At 41.0% G+C, this 26,928-nt stretch overlaps 1 pseudogene; it reads left to right on the top strand.

Moving 5' to 3' along the window:
• LOC18777920 lies at nucleotides 1,466-23,319 on the top strand (annotated as a pseudogene).

The raw sequence follows: 26,928 nt of genomic DNA, 5'->3' as shown, positions 1-26,928 counted from the left end.
GCAGTGCAGAGAGAGAGAGAGAGAGAGAGAGAGAGAGAGAGAGAGAGAGAGGAAAAGAGGGCATGTTTGTTGAATTAAGGGACCATAAGATGAAGGCATATATAGATGTGGATCTGGATATGTTGCGATTGGGGGTGGTAGTGGGTGCCGGAGAAGATGAGGTGATCGTGTTTCTGAATAATTTTATTTTAACATTTAATATTTTGTTAATAAAAATGACACTGAACAGAGTTAACCTTCTGTTAAGTTAGAGGACACGCGAAAAAAGTAAGAAGGAAACAGGTGGGCATAGGAGAAATGGAAACAGGAAAATTGAAGTCAAGATATATATATTTTTTCTTGCGGGCAAATTCAAATACATTTGGCAAAAGGAAAATGCTAATAACCCTGCCACTTGCCTATATTTGTTCGATGTGAAGTTATGTGCTAGTACAGATATCTTGTGTCTTTGTTATTGTTGAGAGTTTTAATGTATAATTTGACATGTCTGACTAGTTTTATTGTATAATACGGCTAGTTTTCTAAATAAAACTAGCATAATTTTGGAAGCATAAATAAATATGAATCCCCCAACAGCAAAAACAAGAAACCAGTACAGCAAATGATAAAACCCGTGAAACCATTCTTCTTTTACAAGAGGCATGACCACCTTCGAACTTGGCCATGCCAAAAGCAAGAAAAATAGCTTTCTTTTTACATCGTCCAAAGTCGCCCATGTTGATCAGATTCTTGTATTTATAAGTTCATTTGATTTATTTTCACATCCTTATAATTTCGTGTGACTCAATACCATCATTACACACGTGTAATTTGTTCTTGAGACCAAATTTAAATGTTAAAAATAATAATATTCTTAAGAAGTTGGTTTTGTCATTGATTTAAGAACTCGTGTCCGTCATATTGCTAATTAGAATGGCTCCATTTATATTTTTTAAATTGTTCTAATAAAATGATATCGCTTGTTAACTAAAACAAAAAAACAAAAACGAACGCACATACATATTCTTAAGCTTTTTTTTCAATCATTAATTCAAGGCTTTTAGTCAGGTTGACAATGGTGGCTTTTAAATAGACAAATGAACGTTGACTTTAAAGCTTACCTTTATTGGTTGTTTGCCTTAGCCAACAAATAATGCTTGTTGCCCTCTACCAGGCAACATGCATATAGCAGCCAACAATGCATTAATAGACTTATTATTTCAATGTCTTATTGTATGGCCAAATGACGGATCGAAGTCCTCACTTTGTTGGAGGAGATTCCAAATTCATCAAACCATAACCATGTGAACTGGATATAATGCAGGTCCTATTATGAAAGAATTAGGGAAGGTTCCCATTTTCCTCAACTGGCACTCTAGCTATAAAATATCATTTTATAAATTGTGCACCAAGCTTGCGCTACTCTATGCTTAGGAGACCTCAAAACCTCATATGCACTAGCTATTTAGAAAACAAGAAGAAAAAGATGAGTTCGCAAACTGTGGCCAGAATTCCAGTGGTAGATTTCTCGAAAGTAGACTCCTTTGAAGCCGGGAACAAGCTCTTGGCTCTCGGCATGCAAAGATGTTTGCCGGGCACTCGAAGAGCTCGGATGCTTCATGGCAATCTGATGCAGGAGCATCCCAAGCCAAACTAGGGAAGCCCAAGAGATCAGTCAAGCCTCCTAATTACCTCAAAGATTATCGCCCAAAATAAATTAGGAGACCTTTCCTACTGCTGATTTACTTCCTTTTATATTTTCCTTCTGTTTTGTTTTTCCTGATTGTATTAGAATTATAATTCCTTATATTCCTAGGAGGTAGTTGTTATTTAAAGCTTTTCTTGTAGACCAATTGGTCACATTGAATTTGAGAATTTATTCAGAAAACGCAAATAAGTTTAGCTGCAAATTGTGAGTGTTCGTTCTATATTTCTAGTGTTGGTGTAGTTTCGTTGGAGGTTCATGTTTGAGATACCATCTCCCCATCAATTTGGTATCAGCGTTTTGGTTCTTGTGGGTGGAGAGAAGCCTTCATGGCTCATCACAGGCATGGTCGGGGTGGTGTCCGAATGGAGGGTTGTAACACTACAGACGACATGGATGAAATTCAACAACTCATTGATCGTATCGCTCACATCGAGTCTCAAAGCCATGGTGGTGAGAGTTCCGACAGGGAGGGGGACGAAAATCCCTTTTACAACAACATGCCAATGGAAGGTGTCCAAAGGGGACGAGATCATTATGGTCGAAATTTCGATGTGAAAGTAGACTTACCTGAGTTTGAGGAAAAGATGCAGCCTGATGACTTTGTTGATTGGCTCAATACCTTTGAGCATATATTTGACTACAAAGAGATGCCGGATGAGAAGAAAGTTAAGATCATGGCCATTAAATTGAGGAGGAATGCCTCTGCATGGTGGGAGCAGCTAAAGACCCGGCGTGATTGTACCAGGAAATCCAAAATTAAAACCTGGGAGAAAATGAAGAAAGAGCTAAAAAGAAAATTTTTGCCAGAAAACTACCTTCAAGCAAACTTCTTGAAACTTCATAATCTGTGATAGGGAAATTGGACTATTGAGGAATATACTGAAGAATTTGATCTCTTAACCATGAGGTGAACACACAGTCGCACGTTATCTTGGAGGGATGCATAGAGAAATTCATGATGTGGTGGTTTTACAACAATATTGGAGTTATGATGATGTCTTCAAGTTAGCCATACAAGTAGAGAAACAAATGAAGACACGGTCAAGGCGTACTGGAATAGAGGGTTCTGAGCAAAACATTCTTGGATGACTAAAGGCTCATCACATCCTAAGCCAGGGAAGTGTGGGAGCAAATTTCCCTACGAGAATATTCGATTGGAAAGATTCCCCTTTCTTCTTCGCTGCCTCTTTCTTCTTGCAAAATAGAACAAATAAGAGGACCACACCCGGGGGGTGTTGGCCAAAGGCCATCCAATGCCTAAATTAGTTCAATTGAATCGTATAGAAAACAATAGCTAATAGGGTACGAAGATATGTTTATAATATAAACCGGGCGGCCGGAGCCTTATGTAAAAGAGAGAGAGAGAGAGAGAGAGAAGGAGGTAGCTAAGGTCTGTGAGGGAAGATCTCTACAGAGATTTTAGTAGTAGTTCTGACGTACCTCATCCTTGTGTGTAGCCAAGTATTTATAGTGGCCTTGGAGAGGTTGGTGGGGTTGGTGTAGTTGGTGAGGTTGGTGTATTTAGGGATTAGAGATTTAACCGAATCCTTAATTAAGGTGAGGATCAAATACATCCAACTTGAATTAGGTAATTTCCCAATTAATTCAAGTAACCCCCAATTTGATTAGGTAATTCCCAATTAGGTTAGGTAACTCCCAATTAGATCAAATAATTCTCAAATTGATTGGCCTAATTATTTAACCTAGGGTTCAGGTTTAATTTGGTTCCCACAAATGCCCCCCAGCTTCTGCATGGCGCGTGGTGGCGTGTAGGAGATGTAAATTATATATTGGGCTGTCCAGCTGTAACTGAGCTTCCTTCAGTGAGTTGGACTCCTTTTGCAAATTGGGTTCCCAATTGGAGTGAGCTTTTGACTGTTCTTGGAGTTGGGTTCTCAGTAGGAATGGGCTTGCGATTCCTTCTTGACCTAGGATGCCCCACCTGTGCAAATGCAGGGCTTCTCTTCACTCTTCTTCACATCACAAACTTAACTTTTCTACTTTCTAGCTTGAGAGAGATCTTGGAGAATTCGTACTGCTTGTTGAAGAGAGGACTCGCCGTGCATCCCAAGGTAAGTCGAGCACGTATGTTTCTTTTTCTTCATCACTTCTTCTTTTTTTTGCGGTGAAGGCCAGTTGGGGGAAGCCTGGCTGGTTGTCATCATGGTAATGGCTGGCAGTGAACGACATCTGTGGTGAAGCAGGTGGGCGTAGGTGGACCAGCTGCTCCCTATCGTTGCAGGTCTAGGCTGGAGTGTTCTTAGCCTCATGTGTTGCGAGCCACGTCAATTGAGCGTGTATCGGGAGGAAGTCGGTGGTCTGCCCCCTACTCAAGATGTTGAGAAATGGAAGCAGAATAGTCTAGACTCTGATGATCTATTGGCTGGGCAGGAAGAGTGTTCTGCCTAAACCCCCTCAAAAAAGAAGGTTGTTGCCAAGTTTTCAAGAGATGAAGCTACTTCTTCGTAGGCTAAGAATGTGTATCCATTGAGGAAGAATCCAAAGCTCCCTTATGCCGAGAAGACTCAAGTGGGGTCTGTTCCATCGTCATCTGCTGGGGTCAAACTTATTTCTGCTAATAACAGGAACGTTAGTGGTACGCATAGTGCTTGAGATGTTCTACTCAAGCCTGCTGCTGACAAGTTTAAAAACCATAATCTGCTCTGTAGAATAGCCCGTGCTCAATCTAGCTCACCTGCTGAGAGGTAAATAGATGCAGGTATTCTTCTTCGAAGTTAGGGTCATCTGCCTAGTCAAAGGATGAAGACTGAATTGTAAGGTCTGCTCATGATCCAGCTATTGAGTCACGGGTAGTCAAGTGTGGAGTTGACTTCATTAGAGGTGAGGATGACGGCAGCTAAGGAGCCGAGAGAGTCATTTCCCCAGGTGAAAGGCTCTTCTGCAACGTCAGCGGCTGATCCCAAGGTGGACAAGTTCAGCTCTGTAGAGGATGCAATTGTGTCTGATCTGCTCAAGATGAACTTTCTGTCAAGTCCGTTTGCGTGCTTCAAGCTAGTTGATCATATCCATCAGGTTGGTGATCTTGAGATAGTCTCAAGTCTTCCCTTGTAAAAATAAAAGGAAGCAACATTTCATTTGCTTCAAAATGGAGTAGTTATTGTTGTTGAAACTATCTGAAACTTATTTGCTGTTGCCTTATCTTCTGTTGCTGACTTGGTTAGTGGAAGAGATACCTACTTCTGTTTTGAGCGCAAGAATGCATGAATGCGTACAAGTTGGGCTACTTGGACTGCTCAAATGGAAATGATCCCTTCTATACCATTGAAGATGGAGACATCGGGATGCTTTGTTCTGACTTGCTTCCTATGCAGAGTGAGCATGTTAATGTTGTGAACATGGAAGGAGCTGAAGAGCAGACGGTCGAAGCGGCGGTAGCTGAAGAGGTTGAAGTAGAGGAGGATACAGCATATGAGGTAGTGACAGACATTCGGATCAGGCAGGTGGAGTTGCTGAGAACATGGCTGATAAGGCGGACGTCGAAGAGGCTGTAGATCAGGGATCTCCTGCTGGCGTCTCAGAGTAGATGAAGACTTCTTTATTTCTTTTCAGCTTTTGTAGTCTGCTTTCTCATTTAGGATAATTGGTCTTGTTTGACCATCTTCTTTTTGTTGAACTTGGCCCCTTGGTCAGCTTGCTTAGGGAAATTTCAGTTATTTTTTCAACTTCAATTTGCCTATTGTCTTGTGAACTGCTTGAGTAACCAGCCGGTATCTTGACGGTGTCTCTCTTAGGAAATTTATAGATGCCAGGGTCCCCCTTGAGGGACTCCGAGCGTGCTCTGCATATCCTGTAGGATGGTTCTCCTTAAGAAGTTGGTGAGTGTCAGGGTCCCCCTTGAGGGACTCCGGGCATGTTCTACACATCCCGTAGGACGCCTTAGTCGTCGCCCTGTGTCTCCCTTAGGACGCTCCTTATGGGCAACTGTGTGACTATCCTGCCTTTTTTAGGAAACGGATAGGAACCTGGATACCTCCCTCAAAAAGCATAGAGACATTCTTTCGGGAAATTCCTAGTGCACCCTGCGTCTCCCTTAGGACACTTTTTAGGGAGCTGCACCTCCAAATGGACGCTTCTGGTCGTCGCCCTGTGTCTCCCTTAGGACGCTCCTTATGGGCAACTGTATGACTATCCTGCTCCCATTAGAGAACGGATAGGAACCTGGATACCTCCCTTAGGAAATTCATGGCGCACCCTGCGTCTCCCTTAGGACGCTTTTTAGTAGGCTGCATCTCCCGAACGACGTTTCTAGTCGTCACCCTATGTCTCCCTTAGGACGCTCCTTATAGGTGACTGTTTTCCGGTGATCTGCTTGCCAATGAACTGTGAGCCATTGTCATGAACCGTAACTGTGGGCAGCCAAACCGGCAGGTGATGTTTCTTCAGATGAATCGCTCCACATCGACTTCTTTAGTAGAGGATAGAGCTTTGGCCTCGATCCATTTAGTAAAGTAGTCGGTGACGACGATCATCATGTCCTTCTTAGTAGGCGTCGGTGTCAATGACCCATTGCATGAATGACCATGGACTGTTTTGCGGATGGTAAACTTCAGCATGCAGGTTAGGGATCGGCTTGTATCGCTGTCAAAGATCACACTTCTTGACACATTCAGCGGAAGCGTGATGCATAGTAGGCCAGAAGTAGCTTATGTTTAGAGCCTTCTGGTCGAGCGATCTGCCCCCAGAGTGGTTGCCACACTCACCGTCTTGAATTTTGCAGAGGACCTTGAGTGTTTGAGGGTACTTTATGTAGGTAAGATGAGGGCCGGAGTATGATTTGCGGATGAGCTTGTTGTCGTGCATGTAGTATCTCGCGGCCTTTTGCTGGATCTTTCTAGCTTCAGACTTGTCCTTCGGCAGGTATGATAGGGTCTTGCCAGTTGGGGTCCTCTTCTATCTGCATTGTGTCGATCAGCTCTATTTCTTCAATGCTTGGTCGGTCATGGTGTTCGACTGGGATGAAGCGTCTGAATTGGGTATTCAGCGCTGACCTTAAGCTGGCTAGTGCGTCTGCATGCGCGTTCTCTGCCTGGGGTACTTGTTGGATGGTGAAGGTAGGAAACGCCTTCAATAGCTCTTGGACTTTGTCAAGGTACAAGATCATCCTTGGGTGCTTCGCCATGTATTCACCTAAGGATTGGTTCGTGATTAACTGGGAATCTAAGTAGATGGCTAGCTTCTTCATTGCGAGTTCCTTTGCTAAGCTCAGGCCAGCGAGCAATGCCTCATATTCTGCCTCGTTGTTCGAGGCTGGAAAGCCAAGTGTGATAGCTTATTCCAACAGGGTTCCATCAGGGGTGGTGATGACGACACCTGCTCCAGCTCCCTTCTAGTTCGACGTTCCGTGTACGCGCAATTGCCACATGTCTCTGAGTTGGCTAGGTTCAACAGGGGTTCCGTTTGATTTCAAACTTTCCTTCTTTTTGCCGACCAGCTTCTCTTCTTCGGCTGATGGGGTGAATTCTGCTACGAAGTCTGCTAAAGCTTGGGCTTTTATTGTAGTTTTTGGCCGGTAAAGGAGGTCATACTGGCTTAGCTCTATAGCCCACTTCATGAGTCGCTGAGAAGCGTCAGGGCTGTGTATGATTGATCTCTTTGGGAAAGCCGGTCATGACGATGACTCGATGAGCTTGGTAGTAGGGTCGCAGCTTTCTTGCGAAAACTACAAGAGCCAAAATGAGAGCTTATGACGTGTAGAATACCGAATGTTGGGCCCTCAGTTCTTCTCGGATGAGAGCTGAGCTGACGGCTGAGTTGGATATTGCTAGGAACTGGTTTTGACAGGAGATGAGGTGAAGTGAGGTAAGTCTTCAGATTCTGGAAAGCTACTTCGCACTCCTCATCCCACTTGTCTCTTTGTCCTTCCTTCAAAGCTTTGAAGAATGGTATGCACTTGTCGGTAGATCTTGAGAAGAATCGGTTGAGGGTCGCTGCTCTACCTGTCAGGCTTTGTATTTCCTTCACTGTAGAAGGCGACTTCATCTCAAGAATGGCTTTGATTTGTCGTGGGTGTGCCTCGATACCTCGTTGTGTGACTAGGTATCCCAAGAATCGGTCGGTGGATACACCAAAAGTGCATTTTACTTAGATTCAACTTCATGCGATACTGGCCGAGCAAGATGAATGCCTTGGTGAGGTTTTTGATGTGATCTGCATGCTTTGGGGCCTTGACCAGTATGTCGTCCACGTAGACTTCCATAGTTTTGTCGATATGCTCCTTGGAGATTTTATTCACGAGCCTTTGGTAGGTTGCTCCGGCGTTCTTCAGCCCAAAGGGCATGACCTTGTAGCAATAGGTCCCTCTCTCGATGATGAAACAAGTTTTCGCCTTGTCGTCCTCGTGCATTTGGATTTGGTTGTAGCTAGAGTAGGTGTCCATGAAACTCTGCAGCTGATTGCCAGAAGTGGAATCCACGAGTTGGTCGATTCTCGGCAATGGGAAGTTGTTTTTTGGGCATGCTTTGTTGAGGTTAGTGTAATTAACGCAGACTCTCCATTTGCCCTTTTCTTGTTTTGCCACTAGAACAACGTTAGCAAGTCACTCTGAGTAGTAGACCTCTTCGATGAAGCCGATAGCTAGGAGTTTGTCAATCTTGGCTTCGATGATAGCGACTCACTCGGGAGCAAAGTTGCGTCTCTTTTGCGCCACTGGCCTGTTGGCAGGGTTGATGTGGAATCGATGACAAATAATGTTCGGGTCGACGCTAGGCATGTCCAATAGTGACCATGCGAACATGTCTTTGTAGTTCTAGAGGAAAGTGGGCAGCTCCACGTTCTCGTCTGGTCTTAGGCGCGAGCCGATCCGCGCCTTTCTGTCTAGCTGGTCGGGATCCAAGAGTATTAACTCAACGTCCTCTTCGGGTTTCCATCCTTCTTCAGGAGAGGCCTCTTAACAGATTTTCTTAGCTTGGTCCTGACGCTTTATTGCTATAAGGGAGCAAGATTAGGTTGTTCAACCTCCTCCGGATCTGCCTGGCTCATAGGGAGGAACTGCACTTGTTTGTTTTTCTTCAGCTCCTAGTTGGAGCATTTCCTCTCCATTGCTTCATCACTGTTGATTTGGCCGACACCGCCCCTAGGAATTGGGTACCGAATTTTTTGATGTGTGGCGGAGGGGATGACGTTGATCTTGTCAATCCATGGTCTGCCCAGAATGCCGTTGTAGGGTGAGATCTCATTAATGACCATAAATGTTTGCACGCTGATACGGGTAGGGAGTAGACATCGAGGTCTATCATGCCCACAATAATTGTTGTTGCACTATTAAAGCCAGTCAGTGATCTGGCTGATTTGTTGATCTTTGTCTCCAAGCCCATCTGTGGGATAATCGCCAGTTGCAGGATATTGGCTGCACTGCCCTCATCTGCGTGGATTCGGTCGACCATGGCATGGGTGATTTAAATGCTGATAACAAGGGCATCATTATGTGACATGTCGAGGCCGATCAGATCTTTTATTAGGAAGCCGATCACAGGATCGTCTTCTGCCAGTGGAAGGTCGATCGAGACTTGGGAGATTACAGTAGCCTGTTTGATCTTTCTCTTCTTTTCCATGTTGGTCAGCCCGGATTCCTTGAAGTCAGCTAGGATTGTATTAATCCTGATGACCTTCTGAGATGGCTCCTTGGCAGTGTCACGATCCTCAATTCGTTGGATGGCCTGCTTTGCAATGAATTTCGTGCAGTGACCTCCTCTCACGAGTTCTTCAAGGTGTGTTTTCCAGGCGAAGCAATTGTTCTTCGTGTATCCGTGCATCCCATGGAAGGCACAATATTTGCTAGTATCCTTCTTGTCTAGATCTTCTATCAAGGGTGCGACCCACGCTTGTCCTTGTTCCTGTTGCTAAACCCGTTGCTTCTTTGGCTTACCCGCTTAGTTGGCTGATCTTCCTGCTTAGTAGACTTCTTTGCGGCAATTCGATCGTTATCTCATAGCGCGTAGCATTCTGCGGTCGCGTAAACCTTTGCCAGAGTATGATTGGGAGTGATGGTCAGCTGGAAGGCCTTTCTTGAAAGCAAGGAACGCGATTCGGTCGTCACATCCTACTATGTTAGCCTTTTCTGCTTTGAATCTCTTGATGTAATCCCGAGGGGATTCGTCGAATTTCTTGCGCAGGTTGTACAGGTGGTTAGGGTTCTTCTTGATTGTCCGATAAGAGGTGTATTCTTTGGTGAAGACGTAAGCCAACTCCTTCAAGCTGTTGATCGACCTGGATGGTAGACTGTGGAACCAGTCTTGGGCAGCTCCTCGCAAGGTCATCGCAAACACCTTGCACATTAACGCGTCGTCAGCCTTGTGGAGGATGATGACACTTTTGAAGTGTTTTAGGCGGCTCTAGGGATCAGAATCTCCTTCGAAGTGTGTGAACGAAGGCGTTGAGAATCTCTTCGGAAGAGTAGCCTGCTCGATTTCGGTAGTGAAAGGCATAGTTTTTGCCTGCTGGATCTCGAAGTCGGTCATTCATGAGCTTCTCAACGTCTTCTGTACACATTGTTGGTCGGCTATGTTGGCGACCTTCATGATGTTGACTGATTTCCTCATTGTCCTCTGAGGGTCGACCTTCTCGCATGCGCTGCCAAGTTAGCGTGTTGGTGGATTGTACTTGTGAAGGATTCTCTGTAGCTTGTCGGTGAGAATCGACTTTTCAAGAGTGAGCAGCGGAGCGCCTTTCTTCATGATCCTCATTGTGAGGGTTATCCAGTTGACCTCCCTGGGGGCCTTGCCTTTTATGAATGCTCCTCTGCGAGTGGATAGCTTAGCGCATTTCTTCACGATCCTCGTTGCGATGGTTGTTTGGCTGACTTCCCTTGGGACCTAGCCTTTGATGTACATTTCCCTGTGGGCCTAAGCGAGAGCGGATGTCAAGTCGTGGGCCCAGCCTCTCGCGCACGTCGTTCCTTAGGCTTAACCTGGATGGTTAACTTCGTCTACTCTGAGTGTGGCTCGCGGATGCTTGTGACATGTCGGCAGGCCGATCACATTGTTGTCCCTCACCTTGTCTGCTTACTCTTGCTTGACCTACTTGGTACCCGTCGTGCTGCCTACCGGCGCGTTCATCTATTCTACTCTCTTCGCCCGGTTATCCAAGGGCAAGGTTTTGAGCCAAGCATATTTGGTTGAGAAGCTGCCTCATTAGATTGCTTTGGTCATCCATTCTCTGAGCTAGCTGGTCAACTATCAGATTAAGGTATGCTTGACTTCATGGATCGGGAGGAGAGAAGTGTGTGGAGCCTAATTGCACACGAGCTAGGATTTCATGAGAGGTGTATGCAGGAGCGTGCGTCGAGCGTGGAAGCAATGTTGGGAATGCTTGAAGTTGCTCCAAGACCGGGCCTAAGTCGGCGGTGGTAACGAGCCCACCTTGATGGGAGGTTCCATCGTATTCGGCGGCGGTGGCCGTTGCGGTGGTCTCAGCTGGAAACCCGGTAGGTGGCACGGTGGTGAGAGGTGGTAGTGCCACCATGTCGATCGCGGGATCGTGGGTGGAATGGCTTTGGGCCGTCGCGGATCTAGCCATCGCGGAGGTTTTGCCTCTCATCTTCTTGCTCCCAACCATGGTTGTTTGGAAGGCCTCGGTGGATTGGAAAATAGGAGGAACGGATTCCTTGAGCATGCGTTGAGTATAACTCGTGCTCTCAATGAAAACACCAATTTGTGGGAGCAAATTTCCCTACGAGAATATTCAATTGGAAAGATTCCCCTTTCTTCTTCATCGCCTCTTTCTCCCTGCAAAATAGAACAAATAAGAGGACCACACTCGGGGGGTGTTGGCCAAAGGCCCTCCAATGCCTAAATTAGTTCAATTGAATCGTATATAAAATAATAGCTAATAGGGTACGGAGATATGTTTATAATATAAACCGGGCGGCCAAAGCCTTATGTAAAAGAGAGGGAGAAATGAGGTAGCTAGGGTCTATGAGGGAAGATCTCTACCGAGGTTTTAGTAGTAGTTCTAATGTACCTCATTCTTGTGCGTAGCCAAGTATTTATAGTGGCCTTGGAGAGGTTGGTGATGTAATTGGTGAGGTTGGTGTAGTTGGTGAGGTTGGTGTATTTAAGGATTAGGGATTTAACCGAATCCCTAATTAAGGTGAGGATCAAATACATCCAACTTGAATTAGGTAATTTCCCAATTAATTCAAGTAACCCCCAATTTGATTAGGTAATTCCTAATTAGGTTAGGTAACTCCCAATTAAGTCAAATAATTCCCAAATTGATTGGCCTAATTATTTGACTTAGGGTTCAGGTTTAATTTGGTTCCCACAGGAAGCATGAAGAAATCAAGACCAATGCACCAGAGAACTGTATTGCCAGCAAACCGAATGGGATCAAGTGTTTCAAATGTTCTGGCATAGGACATATTGCTTCTGAATGTCCTAATCAAAAAATTGTAAGTTTGGTTGAGGTATTGGGCGAAACCAGTGGTATGTCAAAAGAGATGCTGCCCATATTTGATGATTATGGGGACAATGAAGAAGAAGAGATCACATGGAGAGTCCTTGGTGATTTGAAAGAATATTAAAGCTGCCAAGGTGGAGGAGAACCAGGATTGCTTCGGAATAATATATTCCATACCAAGTGTACCTCTCATGGAAAGGTATGTAGCATTATTATTGATAATGGTAGTTGTGAAAACATTGTTTCACAGGAGATGGTTAATAAATTGAATTTGAAGATTGAAAAGAAGCCAGTCCCTTACAAGTTGTCTTGGGTTTTAAAAAGGAATGAAGTCGTGGTGAATCAACGCTGCCTAGTGACATTCTCCATCGTGCAAAAGTATCAGGACTCTTAATGGTGTGATGTAATTCCAATGGATACGTGCCACATACTATTGGGGAGACCTTGGCAATTTAATCGTAAAGTCACATATGACAGATACAAAAATACATATACCTTCATCAAAGATGGTATGGAGATTATTTTAGGCCCCTCCCAATATGAATTTAATTCCAAATCCACAAAAATTGGTGCTGGAAGCTTTCTAACCACAGGAAATTTCCTAAAAGAAGCAGAGGAGAGTGGCGATGTGTACATGCTGATGGTGAAAGAGAAAAATCCAGATGTAGAGTTGGCATGACTTGTGGATATTGACTTACTTTTCTTACACACCAAGGATTCCTATTATCCTTGTAATTGATTTACTTTAATTCCTGATTTCCTACTGTAAATAGATTTAGGAATTTATTATTTACTTGCTCAATCAGGTTTTATTGTATTATAAATATGACCTCCTACAAGGAGAAGAATACACTAAAAATTCCCACAAACAAATATTTTCTCATAGTTTTCATATTTTAGCATGGTATCAGAGTGGCAATCTTGAGATTGCTGACTTTAGTTTCTAAATCCTAGCTGCCACCATGGGGTAAGATGACTCTTCTAATCCTCATGGCGGTAGCACCACTGCTTCCTCTTTTCCTTCTCAACCAACCATAGTTGAGTTGAGTGCCCAGGTGGCTCAACTAATGCAGATGCAGACTCAGACCTCTAACTTGATCCTAAATCAGGATCCTACAAAGACAACCCCGACCTCGACTCAGACGACAACCTCGAACTCGAATTAGACGACAACCTTGAACCCGAATCAAACAACGATTACGACGACGATAACCTATGAAGCTGCCGCTGCACAGATTGGCATAAAGTTGGATGGCACCAACTATGCCCTATAGTCCCAAATTGTAGTTGTATATCTCTGGCAAAGACAAACTGGGATATATTATTGGCGATCTTCCACAACCTCCTTCGACCACTCCAAAGTTTCCTCACTGGCGCACCGAGAACTCTATTGTGAAAGGATGGCTCATCAATTCTCTGGAGGAGAGCTTGATTGGCAATTTCATTTGTTTTCCGACGACAAAAGCAGTGTGGGATGCAATTGCCACAACTTACTATGATGGCACTGACACCTCTCAGGTTTATGATCTGAAACGACGAGTCTCCCGTATGCGACAAGCTAGCGGCTCCATTGAAACCTATTACAATACTCTCCAAAGCTTATGGAGAGAAATTGATTTCCGTCGTCTAAATATGATGGAGTATGAAAGTGATTTCAAGCGCTATAATGATATTTTGCAAGAAGATCGAGTTTACATATTTTTGGATGGCCTTGATGATCTTCTTGATAAGGCCCGAACTGATGTTCTTCACATGACTCCATTCCCTACTGTGGACCAAGCTTATGCCTATGTTCGCCGTAAATATGTTCGACAAGCAGTGATGATGGGTTCATCTGCACCTACTGGCACTGGCTTAGCGGCCAAGAATGGGCCTCGATCAGGTCCCCTTACTCGTGTCGGACAGTCCCATAATTCCTCTACTGCGGCCTACCTTCAGATCCAGTCATATGCTACTGCTGCTGGTGCACCACCTCCTAAAACCATCTCACCTTCCCGTCCCAAGGCTCTGACGATTGGAAGTGGTTGAACGCACTGTGGCAACCCCAAACATACTCGTGACACCTGTTTTAAGCTGAATGGTTATCCTGATTGGTGGGAGGACCTCCGCGCTCGCAAGCTCAGAGAAACTGCTAGTAATTCCGGCTGTGCTGCTTTTGTCGCTACTGAACCCCAATTAGCCTTGTTCCCGCAGGTAGACCCTACTGATAGTCCCTCGCTTCCGGATGTCTCAGGTAACTGCGGTTATACATTTCATACTTCTGATCTACGAGATACTACTGGTTGGATAATTGATTATGGCGCCAATGATCATATGACCTTTGATTCAAATGATTTTTTGCAAACCACTACACCCCAATGCACAAGTATGGCCAATGCAAATGGAGTTACCTATCCTATGACAGGGGCCGGCATTGTCGCCTTTTCACCTTCCCTGTCTCTTTCTAATACTCTACTCATTCCATCTTTGTCCAATAAATTAATGTCTGTAAGCCAGGCAGCTGAACAACTAAATTGTTATGCACTAATTTATCACAATTTTTGTTTACTACAGGATATTATCACCAACGAGATCATTAGGCATGGTACTAAAAGAGGGGTGTTGTACTATATGGATACGTGCCAATAATGTGAAGCACCGACAGATTTGGCTCTGGCACCGACGTTTGGGACATCCATCTTTTCGTTATATGAGACACTTATTACTCGAGTTGTTTTCTGTATTTAAGGACATATATTTTAAATGTGACACTTGCATTTTAGCCAAGAGTCACAGAGCATCTTATCCTTTAAGTATGAATAAAAGTACTATTCCTTTTGCTTTAATTCATTCTGATGTTTGGGGATCCTCACATATTTCTACTCATTCCGGTATTCGTTGGTTTACCACATTCGTAGATGATTGTACACAGATGACATGGCTTTATTTGATGAAAAATAAGAATGAAGCGTTTTCCCTATTCCAATCCTTTCACATCCAGTGTTTTCCCTGTTCTAATCCTTCGCTCTGACAACGGTGGAGAATTTGTCAATCATGATTTTCAGACTTACTTCCAGACACATGACATTATTCATGAAACAACTTGCCTCCAGACACCACAACAAAATGGTGTTGCCGAATGGAAGAATCGTCATCTTCTTGAAATAGCCCGTGCTCTTCTCATTCGTGGCCATGTTCCTCATCATCACTGGGATGATGTTGTCGTCACTGCTATCCACCTTATCAACCGCATGCTATTTGGGGTCTTAAACTTCAAAACTCTATTACAAGTGCTCACGTAACATGGGCCTCTGCCCTCTGTTTTGGTGCTTACCCCTCACATTTTTGGCTGTGTGGCCTTCATTCATCTCCACAAAAATCAACGAAGCAAACTTGATCCATGTGCGCTTTGTTATGTTTTTTTGGGTTATGCCACTCATCAGAAAGGCTACCGATGTTATCACCCTTCTACTCGGCGAAGCTATGTCACTTTGGATGTCACCTTTCTGGAATTGGAGATGTTCTTCTATGACCCAGCATCCAATTCTACTCTTCAGGGGGAGATACCGAGTGAAGAGCTCAATTGGAGTAGCTTGGAAAACGAAGATATTCATCTATGCACGAAGATTGCTCTCGGCCAAGAAATAATAACAATCGATCATCCTGAGTCTGGCACGTGCGAATGCTCTCTACCAAACAACGATCGATCGCCTAACCCTTGCGAAGCTGTTTTTGATTCGAGTCATACTCATACAGACAACTCAGAACAACAAGATGAAGACCCCCATCTCTCACTCAACAGTACCAACGAACCAATCTCCTGAGAATATCTTTGAGGTAAATACTCCTACTAGACTTGTGCATTTAGAGGATAAAACTATTGGATATCAATTAGCTTTCAAACAAAATAGTGGGAAGCCACCAAACCGTTATTCACCTGATATTGGCAAAACATCCAAGTATCCAATTGCAAATTATGTATCCACTGAGAAGCTGTCTGAACCACTCAAGGCTTTTGTGCATCAGTTGTCTGTTATCCATATTCCAACCAAGGTCTCTGAAGCATTGAAAGATCCTAAGTGGGTCCAAGCTATAAAAGAGGAGATGAAAGCTCTTGAGAAAAATCAGACTTGGACATTGGAGACTATACCACGAGGAAAAAAGACTATCGGATGTAAATGAGTGTTTACTATAAAACACAATGCAGATGGATCTATCGAGCGATACAAGGCAAGACTTGTGGCAAAAGGGTACACACAGGCCTATGGTATAGACTATGAAAAAACCTTTGCACCAGTTTCAAAGTTAAACACCATCAGAGTCTTATTGTCCCTTGCAGCTAATTTGGATCGGCCACTACACTAGTTTGATGTAAAGAATGCTTTTCTACATGGTGAACTCACGGAGGAGGTGTACATGAACATTCCTCCTGGATATAATACTACTCAGACTGGAACAGTTTGCAGGTTACAAAAAGCATTGTATATATTGAAACAGTCACCACGTGCATGGTTTGGACAGTTCACCATGGCAATGAAGAACAATGGTTTCAAACAGTGCAACTCATATCATACTCTGTTCTTGAAACATCGGAAAGGGAAGGTAACAGCATTAATAATCTATGTTGATGATATGATTATTACTGGGAATGATAAACAGGAAATATCACAGCTACAAGACTATTTGGCTACTGAGTTTGAGATGAAGGATCTAGGTGGACTCAAATATTTCTTGGGAATTGAGGTGGCTCGATCGCAGCAAGGCATATTTCTCTCTCAAAGGAAATATGTCTTGGACCTGTTGACAGACACAATAATGCTAGATTGCAAACCTGCGGACACTCCTATTGTTCAAAATCATCATCTTGGAGAATATCCAGATCAAGTTCCAACTAACAAAAAAAGATACCAAAGGTTAGTGGGAAGATTGATCTATTTGTCACATACTCGACCAGACATTGCTTATGCGGTGAGCGTTGTCAGTAAATTTATGCACTCTCCAAGTGAAGACCACATGAATGCAGTTCTTCGGATACTTAGATATTTGAAGTCTACACCTAGAAAAGGACTTATGTTCTCAAAGCATGGTCATCTAAATATTGATGGTTATTCAGATGCAGATTAGGCAGGTAATGTAACAGATAGAAAATTCACATCGGGTTACTTCACATTCGTGGGAGGTAATTTGGTGACATTGAGGAGCAAGAAACAGAATGTAGTAGCTTTATTCAGTGCAGAAGCTGAGTTCAGAGGCATGACTAAAAGGATTTGTGAACTTCTTTGGTTAAGAAAGTTGCTTGCTGAACTTGGGTATAAACCTACATCCACAATGAATCTCTTTTGTGACAACAAGGCTGCTATAGCCATTGCACAGAATCTGGTTCAGCATGATCATACTAAACATATTGAGGTGGATTGACACTTCATCAAATAGAAGCTTGAGGCTAAAGTGTTTCAGTTTCCTTTTGTGAAATCCGAGGATCAATTGACGGATATTTTGGCAAAGGCAATTTTCAGTAAAGCATTCCACAATTCACTGGATCAGTTGGGCATTGGCGACATCTATGCACCAACATGAGGGGGAGTGTTAGCGTGACTTGTGGATATTGACTTACTTTCCTTACACACCAAGGATTCCTATTATAATTGTAATTGATTTACTTTAATTCCTGATTTCCTACTATAAATAGATTTAGGAATTTATTATTTACTTGCCCATTCAGGTTTTATTGTATTAAATATGACCTCCTACAAGGAGAAGAATACATAGAAAATTCTCACAAACAAATATTCTCTCATAGTTTTCATATTTTAGCAGTTCTTAATATTCCTAAGGAATTAACACATCTTTTGCAGGAATTTAATGATGTTATTCCTAAAGAATTACCCGCTGGGTTACGTCCTATGCAAGACATCTAACATTGCATAGATTTGATTCCAGGTTCAACTCTCCTAAATAAAGCTCATTATCGGATGAGTCCATTAGAGTACGAGGAGCTGAATAGGCAAGTGACAGAATTGTTGAAGAAAGGGGTGATCCGGGAGAGCATGAGCTTGTGTGCAGTACCATTGCTTGCTCCAAAAAAAAAAAAAGGGCTTGGTGTATGTGCGTCGACAGTCGGGCAATAAATAAGATCACCATGAAGTACAGATTTCTAATTCCTCGTCTAGATGATATGTTGGATCACTTGTTGTGAGCAAAAATATTTTCTAAAATAGACTTAAGGAGTGGATACCACCAAATACGAATGACGCCCGGTGACGAATGGAAGACAACCTTTAAAACTCGGGATGGTTTATTTGAATGGTTGGTGATGCCCTTTGGATTGACAAATGCTCTTAGCACATTTATGAGACTCATGAACCAGGCATTTCGTCCTTTTATTGGGAAGTTTGTAGTTGTTTACTTTAACAATATTCTGGTTTATAGTCATAATGTTGTTCAACACCTAGAGCACTTGAGACAAATTTTTGAAGTTTTAAGGGAGCAGCAACTCTTTGCCAATTTGAAGAAGTGTGAGTTTTTGACAGAGAGTTTAATTTTTTCTGGGTTATGTGATATCATCAGATGGTATTAAAATGGATATTTAAAAAAAATTGAAGCAATAAAAGGGTGGCCTATCCACAATCTGTCCATGGGGTGCAAAGTTTCCATGGCTTAGCTTCATTCCACCGAAGATTTATGAGAAATTTCAGTTCTATTATGGCACCCTTGACTGATTGTATGAAGCATAATATTTTCAAATGGACTGAAACTACAGAGAAGAGCTTTCAAGCCATAAAGAAAGCTATGACAGAAGCACCATTATTGATTCTACCTGATTACCAAAAGGTTTTTAAGGTAGATTGTAATGCATCCAAAGTAGGGATTGGAGCTGTTCTTAGCCAGGAGGGGAAACCAGTTGCCTTCTTTAGTGAAAAACTCAATGACAATATGCAATGCTACTCCACTTATGATATTGAGTTTTCTGCCATTATGCGATCTCTTAGACAATGGAGGCAATGTCTGATTTACAAGGAATTTATCCTTTACTCTGATCATGAAGCATTGAGATTTATCAATGGGCAACACAAACTGAATCGGAGACATGCTAGATGGGTGGAAGAATTGTAGGAGTACAATTTTGTGATTAAACACAAGGCTGGAATCCACATAATAAAGTAGCGGATGCTTTAAGTCGCAAGGTGGCCTTATTATCTGTCATGCAAGTTAGAGTGGAAGGCTTTGAGCAATTGCAGGAGTTATATAAAGGAGACAACGAATTTGGTGTAATCTGGTCCGAATGTGTGCAAAATAATTTGGTACAAGATTACCATATTCAAGATTTGTTCAAGGGGATCAAATTATACATTCTTGATTATTCTTTACGGTTATGGATAATTGAGGGGCAACATGGGGGAGGCCTTGGAGGACACTTTGGACGAGACAAAACAATTGATCTAGTTGAGAACAAATTTCATTGGCCAAAGTTGCGAAGAGACGTGGAGAGGTACATACAAAGGTGCAGGACTTGCCACTTGGCCAAGAGTCGTAGTTAGAACACAGGGCTTTATACTCCTTTGCCAGAACTACAAGCACCGTGAGAAGACATTAGCATGGATTTCGTTGTTGGCCTTCTGAAGACAAAACAAGGATTTGATTCAGTCATGGTAGTTGGTCGCTTTTCAAAGATGGCCTATTTTGTTCCTTGTAAAACAACCATGGACGCTAGCAATGTTGCTCATATTTATTTTTGGGAGATTGTCAAATTGCATGGGATTCCTACTACAATTACATCAGATAGAGACACCAAGTTTGTGGGACATTTTTGGAGGACTTTGTGGCGTAAGATGGGGACTCGGCTCCAATTTAGCAGTGCACATCATCCTCAGACAGAGGTTGTCAATAGGACCCTTGGTAACTTATTGAGGTCTTTGGTTAGTAGCAATAAAACGGGCTGGAGTGATGTTCTACCACATGCAAAATTTGCCTATAACCAGTCAAAAAATAGAAGCATTGGAATGAGCCCATTTGAATCTGTTAATGGTCGCAACCCTTCTAGTCCAATTGATTTAATTCCTTTGCTGGTAGAGAGGCGTTTTAGTGGGATGCCAATGACTTGGTTGATCATATCAAGAAGGTCCAAACGTGTTAGTCTTCGACTTAAAGAGAGCAACACAAAGTATAAAGAGAGTGCTGATAAACATAGGCGTTACAAGGAGTTACAAGAAGGGATTTAGTGTGGATCAACTTAAGAAATGAGAGATTTCCTCGTGGAAAATATGGTAAATTGCATGATAGAGGTATACAAAATATTGAAAAGGGCTGGTCAAAATGCTTATGTACTTGAGTTGCCGAATGACATTGGTGTCTCGCCTACATTCAACGTCACTGACTTACAAGCCTATTATGGTGAGAATGGAGCCCCAGATTTTGACTCGAGGTCGAGTCCTTTTCAACCCAAGGAGTCTGATGCAGGAGCATCCCAAGCCAAACTAGGGAAGCCCAAGAGATCAGTCAAGCCTCCTAATTACCACAAAGATTATTGCCCAAAATAAATTAGACCTTTCCTACTATTGATTTACTTCCTTTTATATTTTCCTTCTACTTTGGTTTTCCTGATTTTATTAGAATTATATTTCCTTATATTCCTAGGAGGTAGTTGTTATTTAAATCTTTTCTTGTAGACCAATTGGTCACATTGAATTTGTGTGAGTGTTCGTTCTATATTTCTAGTGTTGGTATAGTTTTGTTGGAGGTTCGTGTTTGAGATACCATCTCCCCATCACAATCTGTTAAAATTAATGCACACCTGTGTCTTGAATAATATAGAATAATCAAGAAAAATTAAGAGAAGTTGACAAGTTAAAGACGGGTCTACACTAGAAACATTCTACTAATTATATAATTTATTGAAACTAGATAATTCTATAATTATAGGACAACAACTAGTGGCTAAAAACACTTTATAAAGTCGGTTACTCTGCAACAATCAACTTGACTAGTTATTTGCCAACTTAGAGAGTCGGTTTAACAACTCTACAAATATGCAAGCAGCCCACTTATGTAATCAAGCAAGAAAAGCTAAAAACTACCAGCTGCCCTGTATCCAACTAAGTCTCTAAAGCTTTGTAACTTTCCTCCTCCATTCAAATAAAATTACCTTGTTACTCTTTTAGAAAGTTTTCTATTCCACATCAAGCTATTGTCCTAAACACTACCAACCACTCTCTAAACCTCTTCTCCCTTAAACTAACACAATCCTACCCAGCAAAGTTCCTTTGGGACTTCACAAAACCATCTTTGATGCATTTGACGAGTTGTTTAATTTCCCCGTAGATACTCCTGAGAAACCTTTCCGTGCTGGCTATGTAACTTCCACTTCTCGGCAAAAAACCTTTGGAATTGTTAATGGCACAAACCCTCAAGAAACTTAAGACATTTTGGTCAATTGGAAACGACCAATTTCAGTATAAGTACTCTACATATATTTTTACCTTTCCACTTCGATTTTGAACTATATAGCTTATTAGTTTGGTTACAAGAGTAATTAACTTGTTCTTTGTTGGACAGTGAGGGTGTTGATTTGTATGCAGAAGTGATGGCAGAGATAGATGAAGCTGTGACAAGAATGCTATTTGAAAGCTACGGTGTGAAGTACCATGACGATCACTTCCTATTGACTTTTCACGATCTCCGGCTTATAAAATACAAAGTACCCAAGAAACTTGGAGGTGACGTGCGTTTACGCAGTCATACAAACAAGACCTTTTCCACCATCCTCCATCAGAATCATGTCAGTGGCCTAGAGATCAATACAAAGAATGATGAGTGGGTAGCTTTTGATCCTCTACCTTCCTTAGTGGTATCCATAGCAGGTGATGCATTTCAGGTATGCCACGAAATAGTACTTCTTCATGCTTTATTTACCATGTATTTTTAAGTCTTTACATTGCAACAAGTATGGGCACGATCCAAATTGAATCGATTTTTACCCAAAACACAAACCGAACCAATTGTAATATAACAATTCGGTTTTAACAAAAATCATTGAGGAAAACCGAACTAGAAAAAACCCATGTTGAACAGTTAGATTTATTAAAGCTCAAAATCAAAATTGAACGAAAGCATAACACTTCGTTTGACTTTTTATATGGTTAAAACTAAATAAAATCGACTGCTACATTTTGGTTGGTTCAGCTAGCCTTAGACACAAAGTCACATTTTGGAGCAACAATCGAATCCGACCCTGTAGACACAAAGTCACATTGAGGGAAAATGAGGTAAGATACTCTTTCGGAGCCCTTTTACTATACAAAGAGGTGATACGAGTACCAAATGAGCTGGTCGACAAGGACCACCCTTTACTCTACAAGCCTCTCAGTCATTTGGAATTTCTTAACGCACGTAAAATTGCGGGTGAAACTGAGTATGCCGGCAATAGGGGTGAACACAGTTCGGATTGGACCGGTTTTTGCTTCAAATTAGAACCGATCTGATACTATTTATCTGGTTTGGTTTGGTTTGGTTTTAATAAAAAAAATTCAAAAACTATCTGGTTCGAGTTGAACTGGTTCCAGTCCAACTCCAGTTTCGGTTCGGTTTTGATCCGGATTATTAAAATAATTTTTTAATACAATTCTCAATTGAAATATTATTTTTTTACTTGAAAATTAACAAATTATTCAATTTCATATAAAAATAAATATTAAAGTTAGAAAAGAGAGATATTTTAAAATTGAATTTGGATAAATATTAGTGTGTTTTTTTTTGTGAAATTAAAAATATAGCATTAAATATAAATATATATATTTTTAATTTGACCGGTTCGGTTTGGACCGATCTGATTTTTGAAGACATGGAACCAGATCCAAACCGGTCCGATTCGTTTTTTGACCGATTGTTGACTTTTTGGTCAACTCAATTTTTTTTCGATTTGGTTCGGTACGATTCGGCTTGGATTTTCGGTTCGTAGGTTTAAGTGCCCACCCCTAGCCGGCAAGGCATATTGTGCCATTTGATCAATTTTCTTAGGTCCACGGCTCACTCCAAGTCCAAGCTCTTGCGTATTTGGTTCTCTTCTTTTTCTTTCATGTAATTTCTTCTTTTTATTTTTTATTTTTGAAAGAAAATGATGTTTAGGGCTTTTCTTGAATATATGTTTATGTCCTGTTTGGTATCTTACTAAAAAAAGATTAAAAAATTATGATTCATTTTAAAAACATGAGTTTTCAAATAATGATTTTAAGATCTAAAAACTTGTTTGGTATTGAACTCCAAACTATTTTTAAGATCTTAAAAAATTGAAATTAAAATCAGAAACCCTAAATTCCCAAATTAAAATTAACATAGGAGAGAGAGAGAGAGAGAGAGAGAGAGAGAGAGAGAGAGAGAAATTATTAAACATATGTTATAAAAGTAAGGCTTATTTATTGTAGCACCCCTTGAAACTTTGGTCAAATCTCACTTTATCCTCCGGAAGTTAAAATGACCCACTTAACCCTCTCGACCAAGGTTTTGTATTCCACTTTACCCCATACCATTATCTCCATTCATAACTCCGTTAATTTGGATGACGTGTCAGGGCTATTTTAGTTTTTTTTTTTTTTTCCACAAGTGATGATGTGTCATGTGTAGACTCCACTTTTTTTTTTTTTTTTTGCTTAAAGTGGACTAAAATCTATATATATAAAGTAAAAGGCAGAGAATAGTGAAACATTCAAAATACCAGAAAATGCCCTTTGTTAATTCAAACATTAAGAATTGAAATTATTAATTAAATGAGGATAATATGGTAAATTCATATTTTTTAATATTAAAAAAATTAAAATTAAAAACAAAATAAGATAATAAGTCCTACTTTTATAGAACATAACTACCCTGTTAACTTTTATTAATTCTAAAAATAAAATAAAAAAGAAAAAAAAAACCAATTGGCACATGCGTGAGCATGTGTCAAGGGGCTAGTATTAATAATAATATTAATTAATTAATTACTTATTTAATTAAAAAATTGAAAAATTAATATAAAAAACTTATCTTTGTTATAAAATGACCTGGAATATGTGCGAATATTGAGCTGCACGTAAAGTAGATGAGACACAGTATTTAACGAGGTTCGGCTATGCCTACGTCCCCGGAGAGCAGCAATAGTAACTTTTCCACTATGTAAAATAATAGGGCTACAACTTTAGTGTTTACAATATGTGTGGCTCACTGAATTTTCTCTCTGCTCACTCACCCTATTTCTACCTTCTCTTCCTCTTCTCTGCCTGACTCTCTTTCCTCTTTTCTTTCCTCCTTTCCCTTTCCTCTTCTCTTTCCTTCTTTCCTTTTCTTCTCTCTTTCCTCCTTTCCTTTTCTTCTCTCTTTCCTTCTTTCCTTTTCTTCTCTCCGTTTCCTTTTTTCTTTGTTTTCTTTCCTCTTCTTTTTTTCTTCCCTTCTCTTTCCGTTTCTCTTCTTATTTATAGGCTGAAATAATCACTATTCATCACTATTCACTATTCACCCGTGACAGACAAACTCTACCAAAAGTCTCCAAATGAATAGTAATGAATAGTTAGTGGGCTCCACATGTTTATTCTTTTACAACACTCCCCCTTGGAGACCACTAATGATATGTTGGTTGTATCATTAAAGACTTGCTTGGAGAAAACCTAGTAAGGTAGAGAACTGATGGAAAGAAGAGTACAACAATCTGTATAGCATACTTCTGGATGCTCCCCCTGATTAATATCTCCCCCTGATGTCTTCATAACTATCTTTGGAGTGAGAATCTTTCGGAGTGAGTGAATGATGTAGCCACCAACAATTCATATAGTAAATATATTTCCAGTAAGCTATCTCTATGGAAATCATAAAAATTTTCAGAGTCCGCGTTTCCAACAAAACCTGGGCTATTTGTAAGATCATATGAAAGAATATGCCCATACATGGTGTTATGCGGAGATAGCATCAAATATACCTCACATCATCCCAAAATGATGGTGATGGAGTTGAGCCTTATCTGGAAAATATGATGTCCGGTCCAATATACTTCCGGAAAATCCTTAAAGTGCCCAACGGATAATCCTCATAAAAATGCTTCAATACTTTCTCAGTATAAGCAAGAATCTCGTTGGCATAATGCTCGATCTTTAAGTCGAGACAAATATTTCGTGAATTCTGCAGAAGCTTTAATGTGTTGCAATCACATTATAATCAATGTACTCACTGAGGTAATTTATGCATATTAATATTGAGTACAAATTTTGTGCTTCAAGCACATGTCCTTTAGGGACTTGCTTTATGCAATGTCAATCTGCTCAACGGATTTTGTTTAAAAGGGATTAAACTTTATGACACATTATATAGCTTTAACCCAGCTATTTATACATCTTTAGGGAATCACTTCAGGTGATATGCTCTGTGCATTTAATAACCCTTAAAGATAATATGTTGGTCTCCGTAATTGTGTAATAAGGGGGGCACAATTGAATCTATAAATATGGAGAAAACCCAACATTCCTTGTTTCTGCCAGAAACATTGTGTCATACAAAGTAGGTATATTCCCTTTTATTCCGAACACCCAAGTATAACTTTCAGTATTGACAAATTTGGGGTTCGTACTGTGGGTTTGTTCTTTCACGTTCATTCTCATTTATAATGGAATTACCTCGTTCCATTTTGGCCAATAATATTGTCGACATTTAATAATTGAACGTGGTTCCAATCAACACAGCCCATTGATGATTTGAGTAGCTACTCCAAAACCAAAAATTGTCATTCATCAATTCATGATCTCACCATTCTCATTTGCATGCGCATGCATCAATTATAAGCATTTCTTTGCTTTTGGGTACCCAAACCACTTCAGAGGGCTTTTATTATGTGAGAATGTGGATTATAACCTCCAATGAAGCGTTATTTTATCGTAGAGCGTCGATAATCTCCATTTAGGGAGTTGGAACATTTAGAACCCATATATCTGTCATGCCACAGATTAATACACACATGTCAATTAATTTATGGGACTTTAACCCATATTATGGGACTTTAACCCATATAATTTGCTACGCATTAGGCGTGCATAATATCAATATTGACATGTCAAAGGATTGTCCTTTCGGGACTTCAATCCATATCATTTGCTACGCAACAGGCGTGCACCCATATTGATCACTGCTATACCCATATTCTGTTCTTATGGGACTTTAATCTGTGCAGTGTATTATCAATGTATCCAACTTGCAATCTGTAAAATTTGCTTTAATAATTCATGGATACATACAAGCCATTCTTTTGGAACGGACTTATCTCCCAATTTGGTTACCTTTCAAGATAAAATATCAAATAGGTATATAAGCATAAAATAACACAAGTATTGCTTACATCCTTAGGTGGGAGAAACTTTTCTCAAGTATCATTCAAGCTCGTATCGGCCCAGTAAATATAAAGTATCGCTTGATGATCTTGTTATATCCTGCAAGAGCAAAAATCACAATTCTCTTCTCTGTCAAAAACAAATAACTCTCAGAGTTAGGATCACTGCATGGATTCATTCTTCAGATGTTCATTCTAAAGAAATAAAATCTCTTATGAACAAAGAGTTATAAAAAGAAAGAAAAGATACAAAAATTGTGATATTGATTGCAAGGTAAGGTAAGCAATCAGGGAAGGAAGCTGGTGGGAGCAGACAATAAGCTCTCATATCTCCTAGTCTAGAAGGACTTCCGGAGATTAGAGCATAAGGTCGCCTTCACAGTTCCCTGATGTAGCGGAAACATGATCAGGGATAGTCTTGCTTCCTGAATGGATGATCAGAGATAATCTTGCTTCTCGGGCATATTGCGTGCTCACTGATGAGAAAAACAAGTAGATATCGCAT

The sequence above is a fragment of the Prunus persica genome, chromosome G5 (assembly GCF_000346465.2).
Source record: "Prunus persica cultivar Lovell chromosome G5, Prunus_persica_NCBIv2, whole genome shotgun sequence".
Taxonomy (NCBI): Eukaryota; Viridiplantae; Streptophyta; class Magnoliopsida; order Rosales; family Rosaceae; genus Prunus; species Prunus persica.
Note: the sequence above shows the minus strand (reverse complement) of the source record. Positions and strands in the feature narration are given on the sequence as shown.